The 6,010-nt window shown below is 46.7% G+C and overlaps 1 long non-coding RNA gene across 2 annotated transcripts in view; it reads left to right on the top strand.

The window, feature by feature from the left end:
- Positions 1-370: 370 nt before the first annotated feature.
- The window catches only part of LOC119150520, a 141,157-nt gene continuing 135,517 nt past the window's right edge, over positions 371-6,010 (top strand). The window contains exons 1-3 of one of the 2 annotated variants that reach the window (XR_005105098.1): positions 371-511; positions 4,265-4,407; positions 4,763-4,827. This is a non-coding gene — a long non-coding RNA (uncharacterized LOC119150520). Of the gene's footprint in view, positions 1,280-4,264; positions 4,408-4,762; positions 4,828-6,010 lie in introns of both variants that reach the window. The other variant, XR_005105097.1, reaches the window with a different exon arrangement.

The raw sequence follows: 6,010 nt of genomic DNA, 5'->3' as shown, positions 1-6,010 counted from the left end.
AGCCCCGGCCCCAGCTCCCACCGCCCTCCGCGCTCGCGACGCACACTTCGCCCATGTCAGCGGCCTCCGCCGGCCCCCGCACACCTGCGTCCCGCCCGCTGCCTCCCCGCCGCTCCACAGCCATCGCGGGTGCCGCTGCGGGCAGCAGCCGACTCGCCCTCCCTGCCGCTGAGCCCCCCGAGTCCCCGCTGGCAACGGCGAGGCGGAGCGCCGTGCGGCAGGGGAAGGCGATCGCTCTGCGGGCCGCGGCTGGGCGCCCGGGCGGGCGGCGGTGGGGGAGCCTGCCCCTCGGGGCGCCTTTCCCCCGGCCGCCATGAGAGGGGGCTGCGGCTCTTCTCGTGGCTCGGTCTCCCCGCCGCTGCCTCCGTCCCGCGGCCCGCGGTGACCGGGCGTCCGCGGCGGCGGCTGAAGCCTTGGCGCAGGGGGAGAGCCGGCGGCGTTAGCGTGAAACTTCATGAGGCGGCATCTGGCTAACTGGGGGACGTGGGCAGCGATCACAGAGGAAGCAGCAGTAGGTTCCCCCTTCCCCGTCGCTAGCGGGGGAATTGCTGCTCCCTCCTTGCGGCTGGCGCCGGGGCAGGAGAGGCCGCGGGGCGCGCGGGGGCCCCGGAGCAGAAACCGTGCCTCCTCCCGCCCTCGGCCCGGAGTAACCCCTGGGCCCCTCCGGGATGGAGAAGCTCCTCGGGGACAAGGCGTTGAGCATTTTTTCCTTCAGAAAGAGGCCAGACTAGCGGGCTGCGGGGCAGCTGGGGCAGCGTGCGCTCCCAGGGCCCACCAGGCTGCGCGGCCGCACGCAGGAGGGGCAGAGAGATCGAGGAGCCGATGTTGCTGGGGAGGTGCCTCATACCCTGGGTCGGGATAATCCTAGTCTGAGTCCCAGCCAGTTGTAATCCCAGGTGGAAAAGGGGCAGTCCAATCATAATTCCCAAGTTTTGCCATATTTCAAAATGTTTAGGGTTCCGCAGCAGATGTAAAATTGGAGTAAAAGCTGGCACAGGAAAGGCTGGCTGCTGGTCTCTCATCTCGTTACCTTCTGCTTTCGTCGTCAGAGAAAAATGTAAAAATGATGTTTGGTTTAGATTACAAAGATAACACCAGGGTAAAGTAGCTGTAAGAGAGCAGAGTTAGTCTCTCTCTGCTAACACAGTGCAACAGACCTAGGAACAAAATGGCTGCTGCCTTTGCATATCAGCAGCGTCAATGGAAAAGTATGGAAAATGCACACAGCTCTCTGCTCCCCGGCTTCATCCCTTGATGCCATCCATCCTCCTTTGCAAATGTAAGGAATTGGCTTTTGCACTGAAACTTGTGGGTATTTGCATTTGTAGCTTACTAAATAATACGCAATTCTTGGTATTTTGCCTGACTCTCTGTAAGGGTCATCGGGCAGTCAGACTAGTATTGACCCTGAGGTGCAGTTTCTTAATGTTATAAGGGTTTGGATATTACAAATTTGCATTTCTTTGTCCAGTATATAATAGGGACAGTGTGCAATTGATGCCAGTTTGGGGGGTTTTGTCTCACCAAAGGTGTTAACTCCAGGCCTCCTTCAGCTGAAGGGAGAGATGTCCATCTGTTATCTACTGGGCATAGTAGTTGTCTTCACAGAAAGCTCCAAGTTTATGGCTCTCTTCCAGCTACCAACTCTGTTTTGAAAGGGCAGTTGATCTTATAGGTGATGAAATTTAAAATTATAAGTAACCCTGAGATGCTGAATACCTGGAGGACAGGTGACAGGGAAAAAAATCGATTTCCTATTTTCTCACTGTTCTATTGTAGACGTGATTTTCTAAGGGTGTAAATGGGGCAAGGTTTGTAGAGAGAGTTAACGTGTTTTATTAAATTAGTTTATATGGTTGGAAAAATACATTCAAGCTCTTGGGCACACAAGCACTTTTTAAGAGAGGTTGTCTGTTTTTTCCAGTTATATCCCGTTTTCTGATATTCAGCTGAATATCTGAATTTCCAGGTGTCTGAGTTTGTCAGAGCCTTTCAAGGGCTTTCTTGGAGCCTATTATAGAAAACCTCTAATTTATGTCTGAAATTTTTTCATCTTCTTTTAGAACTCGATGTATACATAAGCAGTGCTCTGATTGAATCCCTAATATGTGTGTATCCTTAAATATCAATATAAATAACTGAAATGGAAACAGAAATATGAAAAAAAATATTCCCAACACAACAAGGCTGGTTATCGAAAAAATTAAGCATGCAGAAGACCATAAATGTATAGTGCTAAAAGTGAGAACATTTTGTGTTGCACAGACAGCTTGGGATGTGCCAGTTTTCTGTCAACTCTTACTTTCCAGTTATAGATGCTAACCATCAGAGGGCACTCCTGATCCTACGAAGAAATAATGTAGTTTCCTAGAACAATAGTGAACAGTCAGACTTTCCTAATCTGGAAACATGCTTTACATGATTTATATGCCATTGGCATCTGGATTATGAGTCAACAGATGATAAAGTCAGATATTTATGACACCTCCATTTACCACCCTTTACAGCACAGTGCTAAATACCGTATAACTGATGCACTTGATTTAAAAGTCACTTGCAGCGTAGCAGTTCTAGTGATTTCTTCACAATTTAATATAGTACTTAGCTCAGGCTGTGAAGGAAGTTTGCTAAAAGAAATGATTAACAATAGAGTCTGTGTTTCTTTAGCAATGTCCTTAGCGTCCATATAAGAGTGTTAGTCCAGGTCAAGATACTGTGTCTGGTAAAGTATAGCATGTTCTTACTAATATTCACCTAGGAGCAGCTTATTTGGCTGTATGTGAGAGGAGAGGCAGTCAGATAGGTTAGGGGTGTGATTAGCAGAGAAGTGTGGTAAGCTTTAATATTTCCTTTCGTACAGTCTTATACCCCTGCAAATTTTGCCTTATAAGTCCTTCTGTAGGAGTGTCTTTTTTTTTTTTCCCCCTGTGAGAAACTTCCCTAAAGTATGCATTTCATTTTTTAATGCACTTCTATCCTCTTTTTGAAAGGGAGCACTTTCTTCTTTTTGCAAAAGCAAAAGCTTGAAAACAGTGCACTTTCTGAGTTTGTAACAGCATGCTCACAAAAACAACAAATCAACTACCAAAACATGATTTTTTGGGTTCTGGTTGTTTGTTTGTTTTGGTTTTTTTTCCTTTGAGGAACTTGCCTGATGGCAACCATGGACTCTAAGACAGGCATAAAATGTGGGGGGAACCTGCTACACCTTTTTTCCCCCAGCCTCAGCCCCACAGCATATTATCAAGTTTATTCCTTGAGAATAGGCAAATTCATGCAATTGGTTATACACGTGCACTCTCCTTGTAACAGTGTCAGGACTGCACAGAGCGATATGCAGGAAGTAGGAACATATCCAAATGGAGGGAGCAGCAGGCACTGCTTACATGTATGATCCAAGACCTCAGGGGCAGAATTCTTGTTTGGCCCCTGGTCTGGGCTCTTTATTCGTGCCAGTGTTCCTGTCTGTGTTTTATCTCACACTGATGCTGGTGCTTGAACCCAGGGAAAGATTTCTATTCTAATGGGTAGATCCTGTTGCATCTTTTTTTGGGGACATGGGTTTGGACTGTGTGTTCAGAGGTCTGTTGTGCCATCCAGTTTAGCTTCAGTACTCTGCTGTTTGAGCTTCAACATCCATATGGTTTCAACAGTGTTGAAATTGCTCCATGCTGCTGTGACAATATAAACTGGGTTGACATCTAGCTTGATCCAAGACCCCAAATCCCATACCAAATCGATGGGTCTCCAGAAGAGTTCTGGAGAGAATTTTCTGGCTTTTGCCACTGCCATTCTGTGTCGGCTGATGGCTGGAAAGTTAACATGCATAGGCAGTTTCGGAGACAGTTCTTAAGTTGCCTGGAGTGCAAGAGGGAAAGTTCTCCTTCATATGGTCATAATAGGCTTATTAAATTAGATTTTAATTTTTTAGTACTCATGTGCGTGCCAAGGCAATGGGCACATAACACTGAAGAGGTTTGATTACTTATTACTGTGTCTCATATAGATGACAAAAGTACCCAATATGAGACTTGGGTTTTTATGAATGAAACTGTATGTAACTTACTGTTGAGTACTTGGTGTTTTAGGGAACTATTGCTGTTGAGTCAGCTCTCTGTTTACAGTGTAGATTCAGAAATGCTTTTAACTAAGCAAATTCATCCAGAACTTTTCTGTTGCTTGTTAAAATGTCTTCACTGATAGCAAAGAATATGAAAACAAAGTGTGGCTTGGGAGGACATGCCAAAGGTTGATTTCTCTTCAGCAGGTCAAGTGTTCCAAGCTGGGAACAAGAAACATTTTGAATGGCCTGGCACACTCATGGGGAGCTGCCTGAGGAGCGTGTGTGTATGCTGCCCTCCTAAAGGTTTACTGGAAACTCGTGGGCACAGATAGACCCTGGACTGGGTGAGTTTTTGGCTGGATCGAGGATGCATAATGGCCAAGGTGGGCAGAGCTGAGCAATTGTCACCTGTTGGCAGGATACTTGGACTCTTCACTTCAGGCCATGGTCAGATACCTAAGTCCCTCTGCCTAGCCTATGGGGAAAGCTGGGCAGCTCTGATGGCTTCTCGAGAGCAACCCGGAGAGTCTAAACAAGACACTGAGCTGGGAGATACCTAAAGGAATAGGGAGGAGGAGTAGTTTTTGATCAATAGGAAACATGGACTGAATGTCTGTATGTGCAGAGAACAGAATTGGGTGGAAATGAGGCGGTTAGAATGCAGTTCTTCTGTTTAGTAGTTGTCTCTACCACCTTTAGGAAGAAAGTACACAGCTAAAACTGTTGATGAAGAGGCCAGAACCAGTCATGCTACTTGTGAGAAGGTTAGTACCCAACATGTCTCAAGATCCATGCAGTCCGGGGCCAAGAATTGATGTGGACCATTAAGCTTTGTGTGATTAGAAAAGGGCAGCCCTCCTGTTTGACACCACTTCTGACCTTTCCTTAGAAGGACAGTATAATAGGTTTTCTGTGGTTCAGACTTACTTGCAGATTAATACGTATTTGGTTTTGTCTTTTTTTTCTCACCCATGGGAAATGATGACAAAGCAATTGTAATTACTTGGCTAGAAAATTACTTTTAAACTGTCTGGTGTTGACTGTCCATTTCAGAAGTATTTCTCTTATCACTGTCTCCTTTTTTCCTCATATTTTCCTCACACTTTCACAAGATTTATTAAATGCCCATGTCCTGGAAAGAGTTCTGCAGGGATTTCTGCTCCTCTTAAATCAAGGGTAGCACTCATAGGATTTACACTGCATCTGATCATTGGACTGTTTTTTATATTTCCTTGAAATGATCCCTTCAGGGGGGAAAATGATCCATGAATAATGAGATTGTTTGAAGTTTAGAGGTAAAGTTAAAGCAGTTTGGGTGTGGAGATGGCAGCCGTTATAGGCGCCATGGTCTGCCATCCTCTGCTGCCCCCAGAGGAGAGAAAGCAGAAGAGAGGTGTTGGGGCACTTGGGTTTCTGCCATCTTCGTGCTGGGTTGGCCACCTCTGGGACTGAGGGAAGGCACACTGTGGGACGCTGGTGTCTTAGACTGTCTCAGCTGGGCCTGACAAAGCTGATCCATAGAGCCCAAGAAGAGTAGAGGGGTTGCTCAGTGACAATCTTCCAAGCAACCCTGATAAAACAAATCATCCTGTTTATCAGTACTACAGAAGTGATGTGTGAGGTTGGTTGAAACATTGGGAGTGTAGAGATGCTGGAGAGGGCCAAGTGGAAGGCTACCAAGGTGGTAGAGGCCTGGAGGACATACCCTTTAGGGAAAGGTGAAGGGTGCTGTGCTTGTAGAGGCTGATGAGGAAGCAGCTATGGGGCACACTAATAGCCTGTAACTGGTTGAAGGCAAGCTATGGAGATGGTGAAGCCAAACCCTTCTTGATTGTTTCAAGTGGCAAAAAAGAGAGGGCCCGGCATCAGGTTGTGGCTTTGGAGGTTAGAATGGAAGTTAGGAATAATCTTTTCTCTTTGGAGGGTAGTGCAGGATTGGAGCAAGGT

The sequence above is a fragment of the Falco rusticolus genome, chromosome 6, assembly GCF_015220075.1.
Source record: "Falco rusticolus isolate bFalRus1 chromosome 6, bFalRus1.pri, whole genome shotgun sequence".
NCBI lineage: Eukaryota > Metazoa > Chordata > Aves > Falconiformes > Falconidae > Falco > Falco rusticolus.
Note: the sequence above shows the minus strand (reverse complement) of the source record. Positions and strands in the feature narration are given on the sequence as shown.